Source organism: Melanerpes formicivorus, unplaced genomic scaffold, assembly GCF_026170545.1.
Source record: "Melanerpes formicivorus ecotype bairdi unplaced genomic scaffold, bMelFor1.0.p_v2 SCAF_4, whole genome shotgun sequence".
In the NCBI taxonomy this organism is placed as follows: domain Eukaryota; kingdom Metazoa; phylum Chordata; class Aves; order Piciformes; family Picidae; genus Melanerpes; species Melanerpes formicivorus.
The window spans coordinates 32,497,200-32,522,034 of NW_027142356.1; the positions used below are offsets into that span (position 1 = coordinate 32,497,200).

A 24,835-nucleotide genomic window follows, 5' to 3' on the forward strand; every position below is an offset into this window, starting at 1 on the left:
TTTTTTTTCTTCACCAGTATGAACCTTTTGAACTACCAGAAACCACTTCAGCAGCACAGCTTGAAAGGAAATCACCAGCCAGAGGACCACAGCATCAGAGCAGCAGCTATCACTGAAGTGTCAATGCTTGCAGATGTAAAGCAAACCTGCCTCTCCTTCCACTAATTACATTCACAGATGAAAGTCTTTATACATTCTGTAATTTTCAAAGAGTGGTGCTACTCAGCCAGGTAGGGCAACACAGGATCAGATCCTTTCCTCAGCTTTCTTATTCTTCAGAATTTTTTGGTGAAAAAGACAAAACTAAAAAAGAGAAGACATTATTCTCAGCAAAAAGATGCTTGAAATTTAATGCTAGCCATTCATTAGACTGAAGTACTGTCTCCTGTACCCTACAGGGAAACCAATTCATTAGCAGAGCTTTAAGAAACATGCATTCATAACACAAGTTTGGCCTCTTTAACTGCACCTTCAGGCACCTTGCAAATAATTTATGAGGTAGTGAGATGTTTGACAGTCAAAAAGAATGAAAATTCAGCCAGCAGACTCTAGAAAAAGAAATCTGAATGTATTTTGAATTCTATTTAGCTCTAAAAGCAATGTCCAAATTCTTCAGGAACGAAGAAGTGTATTTTCTCAATGATGTCCAGCAGGTTTTCTTGGTATCACAGTATCACAGTATCACTTAGGTTGGAAAGGACCTTGAGGATCGTCGAGTCCAACCTATCAACACAGACCCCATGACTAGACCATGGCACCAAGTGCCACGTCCAATCTCCTCTTGAACGCCTCCAGGAACGATAACTCAACCACCTCCCTGGGCAGCACATTCCAATGACGAATGACTCGCTCAGTGAAGAATTTCCTCCTCACCTCGAGTCTAAACTTCCCCTGGGGCAGCTTGAGACTGTGTTCCCTTGTTCTGGTGCTGGTTGCCTGGGAGAAGAGGCCAACCCCTTCCTGGCTACAACCACCTTTCAGGTAGTTGTAGAAGGCAATGAGGTCACCCTTCATTGGTAATTACAAACATTTTTTGTTTCATGACTCAAATTAATCTCTCTCTTACCATTTGGTACCACAGCTAGCGCCAGAACAAGATGACGTAGTCACAAACTGTGCCAGGGGAGGTTTAGGCAGGATGTTAGGAAGAAGCTCTTCATAGAAAGAGTGATTTGCCATTGGAATGTGCTGCCTAGGGAGGTGGTGGAGTCACCATCACTGGAGGTGTTTAGGAAGAGACTGGATGGGGTGCTTGGTGCCATGGTTTAGTTGATTAGATAGTGTTGGATGATAGGTTGGACTCGATGATCTTTTCCAACCAAAGATCTTTTCCAACCTGGTTAATTCTATTCTATTCTAGACAAATATGATGGTCCATAAATAACTTGGAAATAATAATTTCATTTTGTTACTATTCTCTAATAGATTTCCAGAAGCATTTCTGGGTTTTTTTTTTTGCAGCCTCCTAGATACGGTGCTCAAGGATATGGTGTAGTAGTGGCCCTGGTAGTGTTAGATAATGGTTGGACATGATGATCTTGAAGGTCTTTTCGAACCATAGATGCTCTGTGAAATTCTTGAGAGAATCACAATGCTCAATTCCCAAAATTCTGAAGTATATAAAAATTCTAAATTATTAGAATAGAGTATCCAGCATGAAAATAACATCTTTGTTCTTTTAGACCTGTGGCATGTTTGCACCTCTTGGGGACATTCAAGTCAGTTTTGATATGCAAACCAGAGAAGAGGAACTGAGTCCTTGTGGAACTGAAACTGAACAAATAACCAAGTTTGCCATCACCATCCCACAGTGAGGAGCATCTGGTACCACGTGCAGGAATCTCTGCTCAGTGAATGGACTGTCAAGGTAAGTAAGATAACTGAGCACACTTAGTTGAACTAATCTTGAAGAGAACCATTCTGAATCCAGTTTCTGAACTGGGTTATTGATTATTCTAATGCACTGCAGGGTGGACCCAAAAGATGAGGCTGAAGTCTTTCTTATCTTCCAAACTTTTAAGAAATGACTTGCTGTATTGTCTGGGGAAAAGGATTTCTTATGGGTGAGTAAGGCAGGTCTTCATAAGTCCCCTCCCACCAATCCACGTAGAAGAGCTAGGTCTTCAGAAAGAGACAGGTCAGTAGCTGGAGATTGTTATTCCCACCCACCCTCCCCCTTATTTTGATAGTTACCCTTTGGCAAAAGCCACCCACAACTTCTTTAGAGGGCAGCAGCAAAACTGTCAAAGTGTAGCTCCAAGTAAGATAAAACTATAGGTGACAATGGAAGGAAAGGAAATTACTCTTGTTGTTCAGGCTCTCCTTCATGTTCTCAGAGCTTATTAGGAAATTAAACCTTGGAACAAACATGAACATAGGTTGTCCAAGAAACAATATTATCTCTCATGAATTTAATAAAGCATCAAAAGGAGATAGGAGAACCTTTACCTTCCAATAGTTCATATCAAATCTTGAGAGAATATTAAATTCTTTTATGAGATGCTGTGTATGTGTCATTGCACAAAGCAAAACATATTGTTTACAATCAGGAAGCTTTTCTGATCTGGCAACACCAAACACCTTACATTCCCAGTTGAAAACAACCTAGCCTCAGTGTTTGAAAAGTACAGCTGCATGTATCCATCAGATCAAAGAACGTGCAGATGTTGTACATGGATATGAGAATGGCAGACTTTTCATTCTGGAGACTCTCAGTTGTGTTGGGAGAGAAAAACCTCACAAAAATGTCTTTAGTGAGCAAGAGCTGTAGGCTGCCAGTTCTCAGTCACTATTCAAGTTTAAACAAGAAACCAGAAAGAAGTTCTGCACATGGCTACAGAGCATGTCCATGAGTCTAGGCGACCACCAGGATGTATTAGGCTGACTGTCACTTGAAGTTAGCATTATGGAAGTTTGTTGAAGGAAATGTAGCTGAACCAACCTATTGACATGCATAGCCTCACAGAATGGTTTGGACTGGAAGGGACCTTAAAGATTATTTAGTGCCTACACCCCTGCCATGGGACACCTTCCAATAGGTCTTGTAGCCAGGAGGGGGTTGGCCTCTTGTCTAAAGCAACCAGCACCAGAACAAGAGGACACAGTCTCAATCTGTGCCAGGGGATGTTTAGGCTCGAGGTGAGGAGAAAGTTCTTCACTGAGAGGGTCATTCACTGTTGGAATGTGCTGCCCAGGGAGGTGGTGGAGTCACCATCCCTCAAGGTGTTCAAGAGGGGATTGGATGTGGCACTTGGTGCCATGGTTTAGTCATGGGGTCTGTGGTGACAGGTTGGACTTGAAGAGATTTGAGGTCTCTTCCAGCCTTGGTGATTCTGTGATGCTGCTCAAGGCCTCATCCAGTTTGACTTTGAACACTTACAGGTAGCGGAGCATCCACAACCTCCCTGGGCAACCTGTTCCAGTGTCTCACCACTCACTGTAAAGAATTTCTGACTAATCTCCAGGCTAAGTCTCCACTCTTCCAGCTCAGAGCCATTGCCTCTCATCCTCTTGTGAAAAGTCCCTTCCCAGCTCTCTGTAGGCCCCTTCAGGTACTGGAAGGCTGTCAAAGGTGTCCCTGGAAACTTCTCCAGGCTGAACAGCCACAATTCTCACAGCTTGCCCTCATAGGGGAGGTGCTCCAGCCCTCTAATCCTCTTTGTGACCTCCTCTGGACTCTCTACAATTCCAAGTCATCCTTGTCTGCGGGTTATTCTTCTTTCCTTACAGGTGTCTTTTTTCTCAACCTTTATTGTGATTTGATCAGGTACAAAAATCAAATTAAAAGATCAGATGCAATAATTTCCCTAATTCAAGTCACCAGGACCGGAATGTGTTTTCCTTTCCACAAAATACACTTCTGAAGAAAACATCAAAGTGTTGTCATAATGACTGCAGATTGAGTTACTTGCCAGATTGAAAGTCTTGGTAGATTTTCCTTAATTTGGATGTTTCTCATTAGGAACAGGAACACCTACACTCTGCCCTTCAGTGAGACAAACAATCTATCTTTTCATTTAGTGATTACTCATCAGTAGTAAGTAATCTTTAGTAAATAGTAAAACATATATATGTGTGGCAACTAGCTGGGGCTTGTTAAAGAGAAGCTTTCTTGTATAGCTCTGCTTTATTTCCTCTCTTCTTTTCTTCCTCTTTTTTTTCTTCCTCTCTTTTTTTTTCTTTAATTCTGGTAAGTTCTTCGTATTCTGTTACACTAAATACTCATTAGCTTTCTAAAATCATCTAGGATTTAGAAGCTGTGAGCCTTAGATCAGCCCAGGGGTTCCTGCAGGTACCAGGAGATAGAAAACAGCGCAGTTTTTCGTTGCTGTTTTCTGCTTTGTATTACCCACTTTAAAAAATAAATAAATATCATATTTCTTGAGCATAATGGATGGGCTGCAGTGATTTACAAGGAAATAATTTCACTGAGGGACTTTGGGTTGGTGGTATCATATACCATGAGCACAAAAAAATAAAGAAAAAGTCTGATTGCTTTATGATTTCACTGGGAAGCTGAGAGGAAATTAATTCTATTTAACTCACTACTTGTCAGCTCCTTTGTTGCTGCTGTTTGTAATATATGGACATAACACTGGATTTTTAAGTCTGGAGATATTTCAAGCTACTAAAACATGTATTAGTTTAATAATAATGTTAGAAGTGATTGAAGTGCTATAAATGTTTAAATTGGAATAGAGAAACTCCTGGATTCAGTGTTCCCACTAAAGCCATTTTGATTGTGTTTTCCTAGAGCAGCCAGGTCATGTCTGTGCTTAAGCCTGCTAATCAAGAAAACCATGCTGAGGGTGTGTCAATAGGTTTGGGCTTCCTGAGATCAGAAGGATGGGTTAAAACACAAGAGTAAACAAAGCTTAGCATAATATTGATGCACTGGTCCTGTCCAGATATTGCACATTTGTACAGAACAGAAACCTGGTAACCAGAGGGAATCGACATCAGGGAGCTGGGGATAAGAAAACTGAAAGCTCCAAGTAATTGCTTACTGTATCTAGACATCACCTAACTGGTGGGTCAAGTATTTCTGATTACTTTCTTAACCTAATGCCCTCAAAATGGGAGAGGGAATGGTTTAATGACCTACACAAGCATGCCTTGTTCCCTGGGCAGCTTCGCCATTCGCAGGTGAGAAGCTTGTTGTTTCTCCTGCCTGCCCTGGTGCTAAAAGCTGACCTCCTTTCCAGGTAGCTCAGCTTAGTTAGGACTTGTGCTCCTTATCAAGACATTTACAGCTTCCTTAGATCAAAGCAATTGTTAATAACCAGATTTCAACGTCTTTGTCACAGACAAGAAGGAGGAGTAGATTCTGAAGCTGTTGAAAACATTATTTAATTCAATGTTTGTCACCAACTGATGCATCTTTTGAACTTACCCAGAGCTGGAAGTAAATGATATTTTTATATTCATGGAATTTTATGGTGATGGGTCAATAACACATGGCGGGAATGAGGCAAACAGGTACAATTACCTTCACACGCAGTAAAGTTGCATCAATGTTTTGTGGCTCACTGCACCTCCAGTCACTGTAGAAATGACCATCTGTCCTCTGGGACTGCTTGGAAAATGTGTTTTACAGGGAAAAAAAAATCCTGGAAATTTTCTCTTCTTTCCACCTTGTTAGAATAATTGCCTTTTCACACCAGTGCAAGTCTGATTTATCCAACATGTGTTTAAAGCCTATTACTCCTAATATTTAAAATACCGTTACTGCAAAACTATCTGGTGGCAACTCTACAAGCTTTATTACCTTAGAATTGTTTCTCCAAAATAGTGGTAAAAAGAAGTAGAATTAACCAGGTTGGAAAAGACCTTTGAGATCATAGAGTCCAACCTATCATCCAACACTATCTAATCAACTAAACCACAGCACCAAGCGCCCCATCCAGTCTCTTCCTAAATACCTCCAGTGATGGTGACTCCGCCACCTCCCTGGGCAGCTCATTCCAATGTCCAATCACTCTTTCTGGGAAGAACTTCTTCCTAACATTCTGCCTAAACCTCCCCTGGTGCAGCTTGAGACTGTGTCCTCTTGTTCTGGTGCTGGTTGCCTGGGAGAAGAGACCAAGCCCCACTTGGCTACAACCTCCCTTCAGGTAGTTGTAGACAGCAATAAGGTCTCCCCCTGAGCCTCCTCCTCTCCAGGCTAAGCAGCCCCAGCTCCCTCAGCCTCTCCTCATAGAGCTTGTGCTCCAAACCCCTCCCCAGTTTTGTTGCCCTTCTCTGGACACGTTCCAGCAATTCAACATCTTTCCTAAACTGAGGTGCCCAGAACTGGACACAGTACTTGAGGTGTGGCCTAAACAGTGCTGAGTACAGGGGCAGAATGACCTCCCTGCTCCTGCTGGCCACGCTGTTCCTGATACATGCCACCTAGGCACACCATTGGCTCATGTTCAGCATACTATTGACCAGTACCCCCAGGTCCCTTTCTGCCTGGCCACTCTCCAGCCACTCTGACCCCAGCCTGTAGCACTGCATGGGGTTGTTGTGGCCAATGTGTAGAACCTGGCATTTGGATGTGTTAAATCTCATGCCCTGGGACTGTGCCCTTCTATCCAGCCTGTCAAGGTCCCTCTACAGAGCTCTTCTACTCTCTAACAGATCAACTTCTTCCCCCAGCTTGGTGTCATCTGCAAATTTACTGATGATGGACTCAATCTCCTCATCCAGATCATCAATAAAGATATTAAAGAGCATGGGGCCCAGCACTGTTCCCTGGGGGACACCACTAGTGACTGGCTGCCAGCTGGATGTGGCACCATTCACCACCACTCTCTGGGTTTGGCCCTCCAGCCAGTTCATAACACAGCACAGTGTGCTGCTGTCGAAGCCACAGGCTGACAGCTTGGCCAGCAGTTTGCTATGGGGACGGTGTCAAAGGCCTCGCTGATGTCCAGGTAGACTACATCCACAGCCTGCCCCACATCCACCATGCAGTCACCTGATCATAGAAGGAGATCAGGTTAGTCAGGCAGGACCTGCCCTTCCTGAATCCATGCTGGCTGAGCCTGATCCCTTGGCCATCCTGTAAGTGCTGTGTGGTTACACTCAAGATGACCTGTTCCATGATCTTGCCTGGCACTGAGGTCAGGCTAACAGGTCTGTAATTCTCTGGGTCATCCAACCGGCCCTTCTTGTGGATGGGCATCATGTTGGCCATCTTCCAGTCCTCTGGGACCTCTCCAGTGAGCCAGGACTGTTGAAAAATGATGGAGAATGGCTTGGCCAGCTCATCTGCCAGCTCGCTCTACACCCTAGGATGGATGCCATCCGGTCCCATGGACTTGTGGGGATCCAACTGGCTGAGCAGGTCTCTAACTGCTTCCTCCTGAATCACAAGGAAACTATACTAGTCCCTGACTCCATCTGCCATTAACATTATAATCCAAAATGTGTCTGTCTTGAAAGGTCTAAATGTTCCTTCAGTTATTTAGCAGAAAATGAGATTTTAAAACATATTTTCAGTACAGAGTTTACATTTTGTGCTATTAATTTGTACTATTTCCGTTTCATCCTGATTGGGATTCTGCCAGCTCTTCATCCAGTGATATTATTAATAAACTAGGCAGAAATGGAAGAGAGCACTGCTCTGAACTGGGGAAAACTGCCATCCAGAGCCATTTATCATATACATAAAAGTCATGAAAAAAATAATGAATGATCTGAGTGGCACAAAGAATTCTATCAGGACAGAATAACAGAGAAGCTGGGATAAGAACCTTGTGATGCAGCAAAAAAATAATAATGGAAGAGACTCATACAAAGTATACACATAGAAAAAATAAACCACACAAATTCCCATAGCAAAGTAAAAATACATAATTAAAAAAAATAATAATTATTGATTCTTTTGAAAACCAAAGAGAAAGCCTTCAGAAGCAGGAGAAAAGCATCTTTATGAAGTGAAAAGTACTTCCTTCCTTAGACATCTTTGCCAGTTCTGTGTGGTGACGCCATGCCCAAATGTTTCAGTGGTGAGAATGGCAGACAGTAAAAATTTTCCCTTGTCGCTATGTTGTGGCACTGGTGAACTATTGGTTTCATATCTGGATCCATTTTTCTTTTCTTTTTCTCTTACTATTTGTATGAAATTCCCCCAGGCAACCAGCACCACATGTTCAATATAAATGCAAGTTTGGGGGCTGAAGGACAGTCAGTCTGATGACAACCGTACAGAGCTGCTCCTACAAACTCTTCTGGAATGCACTCTTCAGGTTTTTCCCTCTTGAGTAGAATAGAGAGTAGAGTAGAGTAGAGTAGAGTAGAGTAGAGTAGAGTAGAGTAGAGTAGAGTAGAGTAGAGTAGAATAGAATAGAATAGAATAGAATAGAATAGAATAGAATAGAATAGAATAGAATAGAATAGAATAGAATAGAATAGAATAGAATAGAATAGGCCAGGCCAGGCCAGGCCAGGCCAGGCCAGGCCAGGTTGGAAGAGACCTTCAAGATCATCACATTCAACCTATCGTCCAACACCACCTAATCAACTAAACCATGCAACCAAGCACCCTATCCAGTCTCTTCCTAAACATCTCCAGTGATGGTGACTCCACCACCTCCCTGGGCAGCACATTCCAATGTCCAACCACTCTCTCTGTGTAGAACTTCTTCCTAACCTCCAGCCTAAACCTCCCCTGGTGCAGCTTGAGACTGTGTCCTCTTGTTCTGGTGCTGGTTGCCTGGAACAGCAAAATAAAATGACCAGGAATGAGCAGTGCAAGATAAGAACAAAGTTGATATGGAAAAATGCTTACCTAAAGATAAATAGCAGAACAAAAGTTATTTTTTCACCGCCTGGCCAAATACCTTAGGGAACTTGACTTGTTGCTTAGAAAGAGGAAAAGCAGAGGGCAAACCAGAGCTGATAAACTGCTGCTTTCAACAAAAGATAAATGACCAGAATGCCCAGGCTTCACATTTATGACCAGAAAGTCTTTTTTATATAAATGAGGATTGCAGTTTTTACATTTCTGTTTTCAGCCTTATTTTTATAGAATCTGACTTTCCCTTTGAACAGTTAAGACTTGGATAAACACACACGCACACAAGATTCATTTCTAGAAGTTTCTCTTTGTTTTCCAGTAACGTACAACACGTTGTAATGTAATACTTCATTTGAACATGGTTATTCATTGTAATGTTCCAAATTCCTTGGAGTAAAAGATTTGAGGTTTTATTGTTGTTGTTGTTATTGTTTTTACTTTTAACCTTCTGTAATACATAGAGTCATAGAATGGTTTGGGTTGGAAAGACCTTAAAGATCATGTAGTTCAACTTCCCTGCCAAGGGCAGGCACGCCGCCTACTAGACCATCTTAGAATAGAATAGAATAGAATAAACCAGGTTGGAAGAGACCTCCAAGATCATTGCATCCAACCTATCATCCAACACCACCTAATCAACTAACCCATGCAACCAACACTCTGTCAAGTCTCCTCCTGAACACCTCCAGTGATGGCAACTCCACCACCTCCCTGGGCAGCCCATTCCAATGGGCAATCACTCTCTCTGTGTAAAACTTCCTCCTGACCTCCAGCCTCAACCTCCCCTGGCGCAGTCTGAGACTGTGTCTTCTTGTTCTGGTGCTGGCTGCCTGGGAGAAGAGACTTGCTCAATCCTCCATCTGACCTGGCTTTCCACATTTCCAGACTTGGCACCTCCACATTCTGGGCAACCTGTTCCAGTGCCTTACCCCCCTCATGAGGAAGAATCTCTGCCTCATGTGTCATCTGTATCATTCCCCTAAACATCACATAGCTGGATTAATCATCTTGGGTTGGAAGGGACCTTAAAGATCATCTAGTTCCAACCCTTCTGCCATAGGCAGGGACAGCTTCTAATAAACCAGCTTGTTCAAGGCCCTATCCAACTTGGTATTGAACATCTTGAGTAGCAAGATGATTCTCAGAAATGATGATTCAAAAAAGGGGTCTCAAAGTGTGAAATATATGACAAAATCTGCAAGGAATCTATAGCAAAACAGAAAAGGAAAGTGAATGACAAGAGTGAGATACTAGTTCAGATCTCAAGACTGGCATTGCATGATTAACAGCCTCTTCAATCACTGGAGAAACTTCCATTTCAATGCATTAAAAAGGAGTCTTCAACAACATGGATTCCATTTCACATTCATGAACACCTCCCTCCAGTCAGCACTGGCATTCATTACAGAAAAAAAAATACTTGATGCTTCATTCCAGAACTGATTCTAAATTTTTCTGGACAGCCCAAGACAGATTCAGAGCACATTGTTCCAGTACCTAAAGGGGGCCTACAAGAAGGCTGGAGAGAGACTGCTTACAAAGGCCTGTGGTGACAGAAAGAGGGGCACTGATTTTTAATTAGAGAAGAGTGGATTTAGGTTGGACATTAGGAGGAAGTTCTTTACCATGAGGGTAGTGGAGCACTGGAACAGTATCACAGTATCACCAAGGTTGGAAGAGACCTCAAAGATCATCAAGTCCAAACATTGCCCAAGGAGGTAGCTGAGGCTCCATCCTTGGAGATATAACAAGTCAGGCTCAACAGGGCTATGGGAAACCTGATCTAATGGAGGATGTCCCTGCTTACTACAGGGGATTTGGGCTAGATGACCTTTGGAGGTTACTTCCAACTCAAACTATTCTATATGAAAATGAAATATGTACATTTGCTCTTCATGGTCTTCTCTGGCCATGAGTAAGACTCCCCTTTCTTTTTCAAACCAGATTTCATTTACCTTAACAAAAGGTCTAAGAGAGTGCAATAGATTAGGATGAACTCCAAGTTTCTCTTAATAAAGCAGGTTTGGCTTCATGGATGGATGAGTTACTAGTTTGAAAAAAAAACAAACAAACAAACAAAAAAAGTATAAAAGATGATTCCTCTTGTTCAGTTTCCCAAAAGAAATCCAATCTCATGTAATGGCCATTTTGGTAATTCTTGCATATGGATAGCGAGAAACCCATGTGAGTGGACAAGCTGAAATATTTACAAGGTAGCAGAAGTGTAAAACTGAAATTGCAATTTTGTGAGTAGCAAAAATAATTCCACTTTTATTGTTCATACTGCTGGCTAACTGAAATTGGGCAATGAAGCCTGTAAAGAGTCTGGAACAGGACTTGTGAGGAGCAGCTGAGGTGGTGGAGTCGCCGTCATTGGAGGTGTTCAGGAGGAGACTTGATGGGGTGCTTGGTGCCATGGGTTAGCTGTTTGGGTGGGTTGGATTGGTTGATGGGTTGGACGTGATGATCTTGAAGGTCTCTTCCAACCTGGTTTGGTTTATTTTAAATAAAGGTTTATTCTAAATAAACTGGGGCTGTTTAATCTGGAGAAAAGCAGGCTCAGGGGAAACCTTATTGCTGTCTACAACTCCCTGAAAAGAGGTTGGATGCAGGGGGGTATTGGGCTCCTTTCTTAAGTAACAAGTGGTACTACAGGAGGAAATTCCCTCAAGTTGTACCAGGGGAGGTTTACATTTGATATTAAGAAAGATTTATTCAGCCAAAAAAGTGTCAAGCACTAGAACAGGCTTCCTGGGGAAGTGATGGAGTCACCATCCCTGCAGGTATTAAAAGGTGTGGTGCTAGGGGACAGGGTTTAGTGGTCAACTTGGCAGTGTTGGATTATTGGTTGGACCTGATGATCTTAGAGGACTTTTTCAGCCTAAACAATTCTGTGATTCCATATTGGGTTTGATAGAAATGACAGCTGGTATTTGGTGCCTAGTTGGATGTTAATATGATTATTAGAATGAATAAACCAAACCAGGTTGGAAGAGACCTTCAAGAACATCGTGTCCAACCAATCAACCAATCCAACCCACCCAAACAGCTAACCCATGGCACCAAGCACCCCATCAAGTCTCCTTATAGATAGGATCACTTTCTTGTAACAACAGTAACAAAGTCTCCTCAGGGCAGAACAGCCCTTCAAGCTTAAAATTATCTGTTGTCACAATATAAGAATAATCTGACTCCCAAAATAAAAAGAAAGTCCTATGTCTGAATTGCAGGGATATTCTGCCAATCTCCCACATCTTCCCGCCTTACAGACAAAGGTGTTTGGATGTTTGGAGCCATCAAACAGGGCTGGTGGGGAACAGAGTAATTTGGGAAATTGAATCAAGAAGTACCTGAATCCCCACTCCAGTGGACCACTAGCTGAATCCTGAGTGGTTATAGAAGATTATCCTCAAACAGTCCAGGGTTTCATTGTCGTCTGCCACTGCTCTACTGTAGCTGCAGTTCAAGGAATTATTGTAGTGCAGTGAGAATTTAAGTAGATTATGATAGGTAATGATAGTGTTTGTTAGAAAATACTACTTTCTCCCCATCATACCCTGCACGTGCAAGTCTTTAGCTAATAGATACTGACAGCAGAAATAACAGAGAAGAGAAAGATATTGCACATGGAAAACACACATCTGCATATAGAATTTTTGCTAAGATAAAAGTAGGTGAGAGGATTTTCTTTCAGCTTAGAATCCTCTCCTACAAGCCTACCATTCTCCCTAAGTAGAATGCAAAATAATAGATAACACAAGTGACCTTGATCTCCCAGAAAGAGAAAGCTAGACTTTGACTTATAGAATCCTTAAGGTTGAACAAGACTTCCAAGATCATTAAGTCCAAACTTCAACCCAACACCCTCATGTCCACTAAGCTATGTGCCCAGCCAAGTGGTATGTCTCCATGGTTTTGGAACACCTCCACAGACAGTGACTCCACCATCTCCGTGGGTAGCCTGTTCCAATGCCTGTCCACTCTTTCAGTAAAGACATTTTCCCTAATATCTAATCTAAAGATTTGACTTAGATTACATTTGTGTGTGTAAGCAAGGCTGTTTGTGAATTAAACGTTGTTCTTCAGGACTTCCATGTTTCTCCTTCTACCTGGTATGGAGTGAGAGGGCAACAAGGCTTGGGAAGGCCTTAGAGCACCTGCCCACTGAGGAGTGGCTGAGGCAGCTGGGGTTGTTCAATCTGGAGAAAAGGAGGCTGAGGGGAGACCTCATGGCTCTCTAAGATTCCTGAAAGGAGGTCAGAGTGAGGAGGGGGACAACCTCTTCTCCCTGGTGGCAGGGGACAGGACTAGAGGAAATTAATTCAAGCTGCACCAAGAGAGGTCAGGCTGGATGTTAGGAAATATTTCTTCACTGAAAGGGCTGTCTAACATTAGAATGGTCTGCCCAGGGTAGTGACGGAGTCACTATGCCTGGAGATGTTCAAGTGGCATGTGGACCTGGTGCTTAGGGATATGGTTTAGTGGTGACCTTGCAGTACTGGGTCTAAGGTTGGACTAGATGATCTCAAAGATCTCTTCCAACCAATGATATTCTGTGATTCTGTGAAGAGTACATCAAATACTCTTTGTGGGATCTCTAAGCTCAAAAGGCTTCATGTGCTTCTCCGGTACAGAATAGTTGCTCTTTCTTCTCACTTTTATGTCTTCTGCAACTGAACGCAGATCTTACCAAAACCACTTCTATCTAGTAGGACACTACAGAGAATTGTTCTCTAGTCCTCTTCTTCCTCAGGAAAAATGTCTTGGAATAAGGATGTGATTTATCTGCAGTAGATAACTGTAGGCATGTTCCAAGTACTTTGCCGTCACGTAGAAGATGACTTTATATCAATCCTGGTGACACTACCATTATGAAGTAACCCCCTTCAGTTAGCACACTGAAGGGGCTATCCACATGACCTGATGTTTGCTGCTGTACTATCTTCAGGGTACTCTTAGAAACGATGCCTGTCAAGACAGCAAGCAATACAGACACTGTCTGAGAAGCAGAATGAATAGGCAAGAAGCACTTGACTTACCCACTGGCTTCTGTACATTACCTTGTTTGGGAAATCATTCTTTGTCACTGGTATGGTGTCCCTGAGCAACTTGTGACAAAAAAAAATAGGGGAGGGGGGAGTGTGTGTGGGGGAATAAAAGGGAAGGAAAACAGATAGGTATGATCCATCTAGCACAGAATGCTTTTAATGAAAGTATTGTGCCTCTAAACAAGTGCTATCCATTACCTACTTTTAAAAAGGGATGAAAAATCACATTGCTCTCACCCAATATGTGCCAAACAACAGGCACAATAAAAGTGGCATTGAAATATATGAGCTCTTTGACAACAGTATTGGTCATGTCTTCCACCCTGACCTTTCTGCTGCCAGGGACATTCAGATGTTATATATATGTCAGGTGTTATAAGAGGGCCAGCATTTTTAGTAACAAGAAAATTCATTATATCAGCCATGCACTAAACAAGCATCATTCTCTCCTGACTGGCAATTTTTCTTCCCCACACATCATCTTGGATGTTAATGCTTGCTCCTAAATGTTAGCAGAATATTCCAAAAAAAGTTTCTGTGGTGCTGAAAGAGTTGCTGAGACCAAGACAAGCTGGTAATGATGGTGATACCACCACGGGTCTGCACTTCCAGACAGTGCTTTTAAGTACAGCCCTAAACAAGATTAAATTTAAAAGATCTGTCACTCAGGTTGTACCTTTAGGAGGCTCTGGATGTGGGAAACATACTTCAGGAGCACAATCCTCTTTCTCTTTGCCAAGATGACTGCAGAAGCTGCAGTTTGTTATTGACCTGTGTTACCTCTAGGTACGATTTCCTAAATTAACTTAATGGCTTTGTTGCTGCAAACAATCCAGCCAGCCTAGCCGAGCCAAGGTGATCAACAAAAGAGGTAGAAATGTAAAGCAGCAGTGTCCACTTCTCCATGTGTCTTTAATAGGGAGCTGATAAAAAAGTAAGATAAAACATATAAAAGAAATTCTTTACAGTAAGGGTAGTGACACACAGGAAGAGGCTGCCCAGGAAGGTTGTGGATGCCCCCTCCGTGGAGGTGCACAAGGCCAGGCTGGGTGAGGCCTTAAGCAATCTGATCTAGTGGAATCTGTAATAGGGCTTCTGCCAACACTCACACCAGGTCATGGAGGTCCACACTGTGTTTGCACATGTGCATGTGAATTTGTAAAAGGGAAGGAAGAAAGCTGAAGCCTGGAGGCAAACCCTGTTACATGAGATATATTTTAGTAGCTTGGCAGTAGTGGTGGGACTGTGAGGTCTAGGAGAGTGGTTGGACTTGATGACCTTAACCCCAAGAGTTCTTAAAAAGCAACTAACAACAGCAAAATAAAAATAATCCCACAAACCAAACCAACCGAAAACCAAATCACAAACAAACCAAAACCCAAAAAAGAACAACAACAACAAAAAAAACCACCCAGAAACCAAAAACCCCAAACCAAAAAAAACAAAAACCCAAACAACCAAAGAATAAAGAAAAAAAAAAGGGGGAAACACAAACAAAAACCATAAACAAAAAAAACCCCAAAGCCACAAAGAAAGCAGCAAAGCATTAAGGTGTCCTCAAAGTGACTGAAGAAAATATTCCAGATTGTGTTTTCTGTCTTCAGAGGCACTACAACCGGGACAATTGTTTTTTCAACAACTCAGACAAAAACCTGAGCTGCACAGGGGTTAGATTCTTTCCACCTGGTTCACAAAATGTATCTTTAAATGTCCTTGATTTCATCATTCCAATTTATTTGAGTTGGGACTCCAGGCAAATCACATTTTGCTATTTAACTTGGCTTTGGTCTGCTAACCCTCTGTCATAATGGTCACTCTGCAAGGAATAAAGTAGAAGAGGGATTAGATTAGTTCTTCCTCAAGAGTCAAAAATCCTCTCCTGGTTGCATTAAGCATGGATGAAGAGTGTCCCACACAGTGCTGATATTTCAAAGAGCTTACTATTCAAGAATAAAGAAAATCACTAGTGAAGTTAATTGGCAAGTAAACATAAATGTAAACAGAAGTAGGAGTTCTAACATTTTTATTACAAAGAAGGATGATAACTGCGAGTAAAAGCTCTGTCTGAGGAAGAAATGAAATTACATGGAAGCAGCAATGTATACTTTCAACAAACACAAAAAGAGAAGTAGGTAGTACCAAAAATCCCCCACAGAAGTTGCCAAGTGTTCATGAGGAAGGAAAAGGTATCTGTGGAAAAGGAAAAAAAAAAAAAGAAAATCAATAATCAAGCAATTTCTTGACTGAAAGAGTGGTCAGACATCACAGCAGGCTGGCTAAGGAGGTTGTGGAGTCACCATCCCCAAAGGTGTTCAATAACCAAGTAGACATGGCACTTTGGGACATGGTTTAGTGGGTATGGTGGTGTTGGATTGATGGTTGGACTCAATTGTCTTAGAGGTCTTCTCCAACCAAAATAATTCTATGATTCTGGAATTCTATGAATCAGTGGCTGCTTCTTCTGTGTCCTTCGGTTATGGCAAGAGTACAAGAGTAGTAACTATCTATAATGAGACACATCCTGCCACTCTGAAAGTCCTCATGAGATTTGTGTTTGCTCTGGAGAGGTTTTGTGGGACAGCATGTTTGAAGTTCTTGCTGATTTTGTAGATGGAGTGTTTAGGGACATGGTTTAGGAGTGGACTTGGTATAGTTGGGCTAATGGTTGGTGTTCCTAGCAGCTGGTTACAACTATTCTGAAAGAGATAGGACTGTATGATCTTAAGAACCATCACAGATTGCCAAAATTATTTATTCCTCTTAATTATGATTATTTTTTTCTCTTTTAATCTTCATTTATCTTATTACCTAACTCAGATTCAGCTGGTGTCCATGTGTCTGTACATATCATAGAATCATAGAATGCTTTGTGTTGGAAGGGACCTTAAAGATCATTTAGTTCCAACCCTCTTGTCATGGGCAGGGACACCTCCCACTGGAACAGGTTGCTCAAGATCTCATCCAACCTGGCCTTGAACACCTCCAGGGTGGGGGTATACATGACCATCTTGGGCAACCTGTTCTGGTGTCTCACCCCCCTCACTGTAAAGAATTTCTTCTAACATCCAGTATAAATCTATGTTTTTCCATTCTTAATCCGTTCCCCCTAATCCTATCACTACAAGCCCTTGAAAAAGTTCCTCCCCAGCTTTATTGTAGGCCCTCTCATGTACTGGAGAGTCATTATGATATCCTTCTGGAGCCTACTCTTCTCCAGGCTGAACAGACCAGCTCTCTCAGCCTATCCCCATAGAGGAGGTGTTCCAGCCCTCTGGTCATCTTCGTGGCCTCACCTTTGTGGCCAGCACTTCAATGTCCTTCATGTGTTGGGTGCTTCAGAACTGGACACAATGTATAGTGATGGGTATAGAATATAGAATCATAGAATCATTAAGGTTGGAAAAGACTTCTGAGATCATCAAGTCCAATCCTATGTTAAATTTATCTCATAGACCCATGACAGATGTGGGATTAATAAATAAATCTGAAGTCTTTTGAGAAAGACTGAAAAACCCCTTAGTAAAGTGACTCACGTGCAAGCAGCATGTGGCTTCCTCAAACCAGTTAATAACAACATCAAGAACTGTTTTGTGGTATATATTTTAAATCCTCACAGGTTTTGTCTTTTACCACGCTAACCACCCAATGACAAAAAATACTGACACATTATGTGACATTTTAACACCAAAAGTAGATATCCCAGCCACCATAAACTATGAGCTTAAAATCACCATACCTGTGGCCCAAAGTCTAAGCAATTGATCTCAAAACTATTATCTTCCAGCAGCAGTGGAATTACAGCTGCTCTGAGCTAAGGATAGCATCTAATTCTCCAGCATTAATCCCCACATCCTTTACACTGCACAGATTACACAGGGCTGTCGAGACTACAGCAGACCAGATTGATGCCACGCTAAGTTGTAAACAGAGTGTATGAACTTTCATCTATCTCTTTGAATGCCCACCTGTGCACTGCTTTTGGCTGCAAATAAGTCCCTTTTATAAAGGAAATAAATGGTCCAGCTGGTATTTCCATCACTTAAATCAACAGTCGTACAATGTAAGTCGGAAAAGTTGCATTAACTTTTGTCAGGTTGTTTGGAAATTCATCATCCTAAACTGAAAAGACTTTTAACTGCTGAGCATATCATGCTTCACATCTCAAAGGCCAGGAAAGGATCAGAAATTCCAGCCAGACAGCTGTGAGTTTCCAAAAGGATGATTTTGCTTTTACAGAGAATTCTCCCTGTCTGCATTTCAAGCTCTGATGGATCTCTCTGCCCGTTTTGCATCAGGTGGAGCATTAGCTGATAGGAACTGATTTGTGTGTTTTATAACACTGCTATAAAGTCCATGCAGCTATGCACATAGAATCATGAAATGGTAAGGGTTGGAAGGGACCTCTGGAGTGGCTTAGATTCTGTGCAGTGAAAAGTACAAGTGAGAAGTTAGTCCCTTCACACAGAGACTAGAAATTACTTACTGATTTTTTTACTTTTTATATATTTTTTTAATTTTTGGTTAATAAATGTAACCATAGAATGGTAGGAGTTGGAAAGCCTCTCTGAAGATTCAAGTCCAAATCCCTGCCAAAGCAGGATCACTTTGGGCAGGTCACACAGGAATGTGTCCAAGCAGGTTTTGAATGTCTCCGGAGGAGACTCCATGACCTCTCTGGGCAGCCTGGTCCAGTGCTCCATCACCCTAACAGTAAAGGTTTTCCTCATGCTGTGGTAGAACTTCCTGTGTTCCAGTACATATCTTTTGCCTCCTTGTCCACCACTGAAAAGAGGCTGCCCCTTCTTGACACCCACCCCTCAGATATTAATAAGATCCTCTCTCAGAGCTCTCAAGAATTTAGTTCCATGTGAAATCACATACAGGCAAAGGACTTCTGGAAAAGGACTTGGGGTGCTGGTGGATGAGAAGTTCAACATGAGCCAGCAATATGCACTTGCAGCCCAGAAGGCCGGTGGCATCCTGGGCTGTATTATAAGAATCATGGCCAGCAGGTTGAGAGAGGGAATTCTACTCATCTAATGTGCTCTGGTGAGACTTCACCTGGAGTCCTGCTCTGGGCCCCTCAAGGCAAGAAGGATACGGACCTGATGGAGTGGGTCCAGAAGAGTGTCACAAATGTGATCAGAGAGTTGGAGCACCTCTTCTACAAGTTTGGGTTGTTCAGCCTGGAGAAGAGAAGGTTCTAGGGAGACCTTCTGGCAGCCTTCCAGTCTCTGAAGGGTGCCTATAAGAAAACTGAAGGACTGTTCACAAAGGCATGTAGCAACAGGACAAGGGGCAATGATTTTAAACTAGAGCAGAGTAGATTTAGATTGCACAGGAAGGTGGTAGAACATTGGAACAAGTTGCCCAGAGAGGCAGTGGAGGCCCCAGTCCTGGGGATGTTCATGGTCAGGCTTGATGGGGCTTTGAGCAAGCTGATCTAGTTGGAGATGTCCCTGCTTACTTCAGAGGGGGTTGGACTAGATGACTTCTAGAGGTTCCTTCCAACCCAATGCAATCTATGATTCTAAATACAGTGTGTGAACATCATTTTTAGAAACCATAGGAGCATAAAAAAACCCAAAAAACAACTTACAGAAAGGATGTGCCTTAGTGATCAAAGTTATTTCACTGAACATTAGAATAAGGTATTACAGAATGTATTTCTCAGTGGTGCTTTATTCTTCCTCCTCTATGCATGAAGCAATAGGGATGGCTTCAAAGAATCATTCATTTGTTTAGGTTGGAAAAGACCTACCTGAAGGGAGGTTATAGAGAGGTGGGGGTTAGTCTCTTCTCCCAGGCAAGCAGCACCAGAACAAGAGGACACAGTCTGAAGCTGTGCCAGGAGAAGTCTAGGCTTGAGGTGAGGAAAAAGTTCTTCACAGAAAGAATAATTGGCCACTGGAAAGTTCTGCCCAGGGAGATGGTGGAGTCATTGTCCCTGGAAGTGTTCAACAGGGGTTTGGATGTGGCAATTGAAGCTGTGGTTTAGTTAGTCGTGAGGTGTTGGGTGATAGGTTGGACTTGATGATCTCTGAGGTCTTTTCCAACCTTATTGATTCTACAATTCTATGAACATTGAGCCCAACCATTACCTAATGGCTGCTTTGTGAGATATTATAAACATGCTGGGAGCTTCAGTGGCCTAAAGTAAAAAATCGAAGGGTCTTGATTTATTAACAGAATTTTGTTGTTGTTGTTGTTTTGGAAAGGGTAATGAACCTTGGGCTGTTACAGAACAGAATTTCCATAAGTTCTTCCTTCAGCAGCCATCCCACCTCTTGTTATCTTAATCAAGACCTGCACTTCATAAATTCCTGTCTTCTTGCATCAAGTGCCTCTGCAAAAACCTAAAAAATAGATAAGTAAATGTTGAGCCTTCACAGAATGCTGTAACATTTAAAATGAGGTCTCCCTGACATAACTGCAAAGCTCTTGGTTTAAAATTCTTGCAATTTTGGAGGAATATAATGAGCATCCAAGCACCACAATGCATACTTATGCCATGGGACTGTCTCAGAGGCCCTGCAGTCAGCATCGATGTTTGTATATGAGCAGAATCTTCCAATATAAAAAGTCATAACGAGAAGCAAGGCAGAAAAAAATATTTTTTTTTGGTAGAGAACCTATCCAGAAAGATCTCAAGAGTGCCAAATAATATAAACTATTTGAGAATTTAAATGTGTGGATGTGGCACTTTGGGATGTGGTTTCGTGGCTGTGGTGGTCTTAGGTTGAAGGCTGCACTCATTGATCTGAGAGGTCTTTTCCAGCCAAGATAATTCTATGATTCTTAATTTGGGTTGAATGAAAAAAAAAAAAAGGCAGCCCTTTTTAAAGAGTATAAAATTGGATGCCCCTTAAAGATAGCATTAGTTAGGAAGAAAACATCTCTCTCATTATTTGACTGAAAAAAACACAAACAACAGAGAAGATGTAACAATAGAAGTGTGAATTAGGAAGTGAAAGGGTTTCTACTGGCGTTTAACAGAACACTGACTGGCATGAAATCAAAGTTTATGGTCCTAGATATCAATACAGTTTGGGGGATGATGAAACTGAGAGCAGCCCTGCAGAAAAGGACTTGGGGGTGCTGGAGTATGACTCACTGCAGGAGAATTGGACTAGATGACTTTTAGAGGTCCCTTCCAACCCAAGCCATTCAATGATTCTATGTTTACTAGCAATCATTTACCATGAGCCAGCAGTGTGCCCTCATGGCCAAGAAGGCCAGTGGTCTCCTGGGGTGCATTTAGGAGACTGTACCCAGCAGGTCAAGGAAGGGTCTTCTCCCCCTCTGCTCTGCCCTGGTGAGTCCATGCCTGGAGCATTGTGTCCATTTATGGGCTCCCCAGTTCAAGAGGGATAGGGAACTACTGGAGGGAGTCCAGTGGAGGGCCATGAGGATGATAGAGGAACTGGAGCATCTCCCTTATGAGAGCCTGAGGGACCTGGGGCTGTTTAGCCTGGAGCAGAGCAGACTGAGAAGGGATCTCCTCAATGCTGATCAATATCTAAAGGGTGGAGGTTATGAGGATGGGACTGCACTATTTTCAGTGGTGGCCAGTGAAAGGACAAGGGGCATCAGGCACAAACAAGAGCACAGGAAGTTTCACTTGAACTTAAGGAAAAAAACTTCTTTACCTTAGTGTGGTAGATCCCTGGAGCAGGCTGCCCAGAGAAGTTGTGGAGTCTTCTTCTGTGGAGACTTTCAAAACCCACCTGGATGTGTTCCTATGCAACCTAATCTAGGTGATCATGCTTTAGCAGAGAGGTTGGACCAGATGGTCTCCAGAGGTCTCTTCATGTGATTCAGTGATCTGTGAAAATAATCAGTGTAACAGTAACCTGACCACAGGAAAATTCTCAGAAAGAAATCCTGCTTGAAGGCACTGATTGGCATCATTCACCATCATACAAGATTGCTCATTGCTAATTCAACATTTAACCCCAGTGTGTCTGTCTATTAAAGACTGCCACATTTTTATCCAGCTTTTTAGCTATTGCAGTACCTCGACTGAAACATCTCTCTCAGAAGAGAAATCCATCTCTGTTCTTGAAGACTTCAAGGGCACTAGCACAGATTATTCCACTGCTTAATCATGCTTACATTTTTCCTTTCTCAACTAAAGAAGTGCTAGGTGCCTGTTGGCTCAAATATGGTACAGCACAGACTTAGATGTTGGAGTAAGAATATATCTCAGCCACTATTTAGTAAAGACATCTATGTAATGAAACAAAGGGATCTGTTGGAGTGCTACTCCAAAGCAGCATCCTATGGGAAAAGAACAAATACTGGAAATGCCAGTTAGAAAAAAGGAGGCTAATTTCTATTCAGATTATGGGAAATTCATTCTTGAACAAGGCCCTACCCCCACTCTTTTATCCAGCCACCCATGGATGAACCAAGTAAGTCTCTGAAGCTTGTGTGGGTAAGGCAGCTGGATCACTTTGGGCTGGACACCAGAGGTTAAAAAAATACTTCCTTGGTTTTCATATTCGCAGTATCTTAATGTCGAAGGGATAAATACTGTTGGCAAGCTGCTGTTAGTTGTCCCTCTGTTAACTCTAAATCTCATCTATCAGCCTAGGAACATTACAAAGTGCACAGCTTACGATGACCCGTCACAAGAATTTCACACAGGGACTTCTGCACCAAGGTTTGTGTTATTCAGGCTCTATTTTTGCTACAGAACACTTTGTCTTTTCCCTCTTTTGCCTGAAGAAAGTCACAGCCTCTCCAGAGATGAATAATTTGGAGGACCCTATAAATTACAGAGGGTAAATAAAGGGAAAGGAGAATAGGATTCCTTACAAACTTTATTTAACTTATTGCAAATATCCAGATAGATGTTCTTAGGGTTCCAAGCCCTGAGAATGTCACGTATTCAGTTGTCTTCTCTGAAAGTTAGGAACAGCTTGATAGCTGGAGATAGACTTGGAAAAGGAAAACTTAATTGGTGAAGGAAGCATTCAAAAAACATGTACACATGGGGCTTCAGGACATGGTTTAGTGGGCGTGGTGGTATTGGTTTGATGATTGGACTTGAAGATCTTAGAGGTCTTTTCCAAACAAAACAAGTCTATGGTTCTCTGATAACATTTTGATTGTGCCAACTTTGGGACATGGTTTAGTGGGTGTGGTGGTGTTCATTTTACAGTTGGACTTTATGATCTTGGAGGTGTTTTCCAACCTTAATGATTCTACAAGTCCACAAAGTCAGAGGGATAGGGTGCTAGCAAAGGCTCTCAACCTGTTGCTCCAAGGTGTGCTGGAGACAGTTATGGAAATGAACCATCAGAGGTAACGATAACCTGAGGTAGTAGAAGTCAACAGAGAAGCACTAATGAAAGGCCTCAGGAAAGTTAAGGGGTGTTCCTCTAAAGAAGGTGACACAGGCAACACTCCAGCCTTTGCACCAAAGAACACAGCATGGGCATCGAACTGGAAGTGGAAGCCATGTGGCTGCTGGAAAGCTATGTCCTGGTAGCCATCTCTGGAACTTCATGGGATGAATCCCACGATTTCTGTATCACCTAATTTTCAGCTGTCTTGCTTGTTTGGAGATGTCTATGTAGTCTTGTTTAGTTGTAATGGAAGTATCTGACTTGCAAGGGCTAGAGGTATCAGCAACATTTCACCTGCAGACTGCATGCTTTCCCAAGCAGTGATTGCTCCATAGTTCTTGGTAAATCACTTAGTTCCACATCACTTTCTTCTTCCAGTGCCTATCACATCACCTGTTTTGAGATTCCTGCAGAAATAATCTAGGAAATTCATATAATCCTGAGGTTTTTTATTGCCATTTTCCAGCATCTATTGTCATTGTCCAATAATTTCACCCAGTATTCACCTGATATTGTCTCCAAATTGCTGCTTTCTACTGTATTACAAATTTTTGTCACATACTGAGTTAAAAGACTATCAGAGGCTTCTGTACTTCCAGCTTCAGCAGCTCTGTAAAATAATTTAACTTTCTTGTCAATATGCTTATTCTGCCCAGGTTGTGCTGAATGCCAATCTAGCCCCAGGAAGGTCTCAGGTTTATTAAGTTTGAAGTTGTGTGATCATCAGTGTTCTTAATGTACTTTTAAAGCTGGAGTAGGCAAGACTCAGCTAACGTGTTTGGCATTGCTTGGTGTTAATCAAAACACAATTATGACTTAAAACACACCAAAAAAGGGAAGCCATAAAAGCCAGATGATGTTTCCAGAGGACAATGACAAACAGCAGGCACATCTCCTCATATTCATTATGGGCAGCTGAAACAAACAAACAAACAAACCAAGATAAAGAAAAAGCAGGCCCTGATGAAATCCCTTTGCATGGAAAAAGAGGGAGATGACAATTTGTGCTCTATGCTGGTACTTCTTGTTTACACGAATCCATCTGAGGGCGAATAAAATGGAACTAGAGAGTGAGAGTATAGCAAATTTTTTCCATTAAAATAAAACACTTCAGGCTTCTTTTCTTATCAGATAATTTGCCAAGACCAACATGTGAGAAGAACACAGTGCCTGAGATTGAGCTTGGTGAGTCTCATAGAGTTTGAACAACAACAGATAAGCAAAGCACAGCATCCTCAAATATTTCATCTGTGTTTCATCTTCACTGCTCTGTAGGGAAAACATTTTGACCTTTCCTTTGCATACTTCATTCTAACTTTATGCCAGTCATGGTCTGTACTTCTGCAGCACTACTGAGAGTTTTTATACTGCCATCACTCACATGATGTTTGCCTCTCACGTTTTCTCAAATGAGAAACTTGTGGACAGTCTCCCAGCTACATTTAAACAGCTCTGTGACTGCTGCTTCTTAAAACTGGCTGAAGAATAAAAGCCATAGTATCAGAGACAGGAAAGGTCAGATCCAGATAGCCAGAAGGGCTTCCTGAATCTACATCAGTGACTTTATTCTCCCAGTCAGAATTTCAGGATCACCAAAGGCCACGTCCAAACGATTTCACTGTCCAAGGCTGGATCTGCATAACTAAATT

General features: G+C 42.2%; 1 long non-coding RNA gene across 1 annotated transcript in view; it reads right to left on the reverse strand.

The window, feature by feature from the left end:
• Window positions 1–19,614: 19,614 nt before the first annotated feature.
• Window positions 19,615–24,835, reverse strand: part of LOC137461568 (uncharacterized) — a 35,136-nt gene continuing 29,915 nt past the window's right edge. The window contains exons 2-3 of the long non-coding RNA XR_010993425.1: window positions 21,483–21,658; window positions 19,615–20,189 (exon numbers count right to left, since the gene is read on the reverse strand). This is a non-coding gene — a long non-coding RNA (uncharacterized lncRNA). The remainder of the gene's footprint in view (window positions 20,190–21,482; window positions 21,659–24,835) is intronic.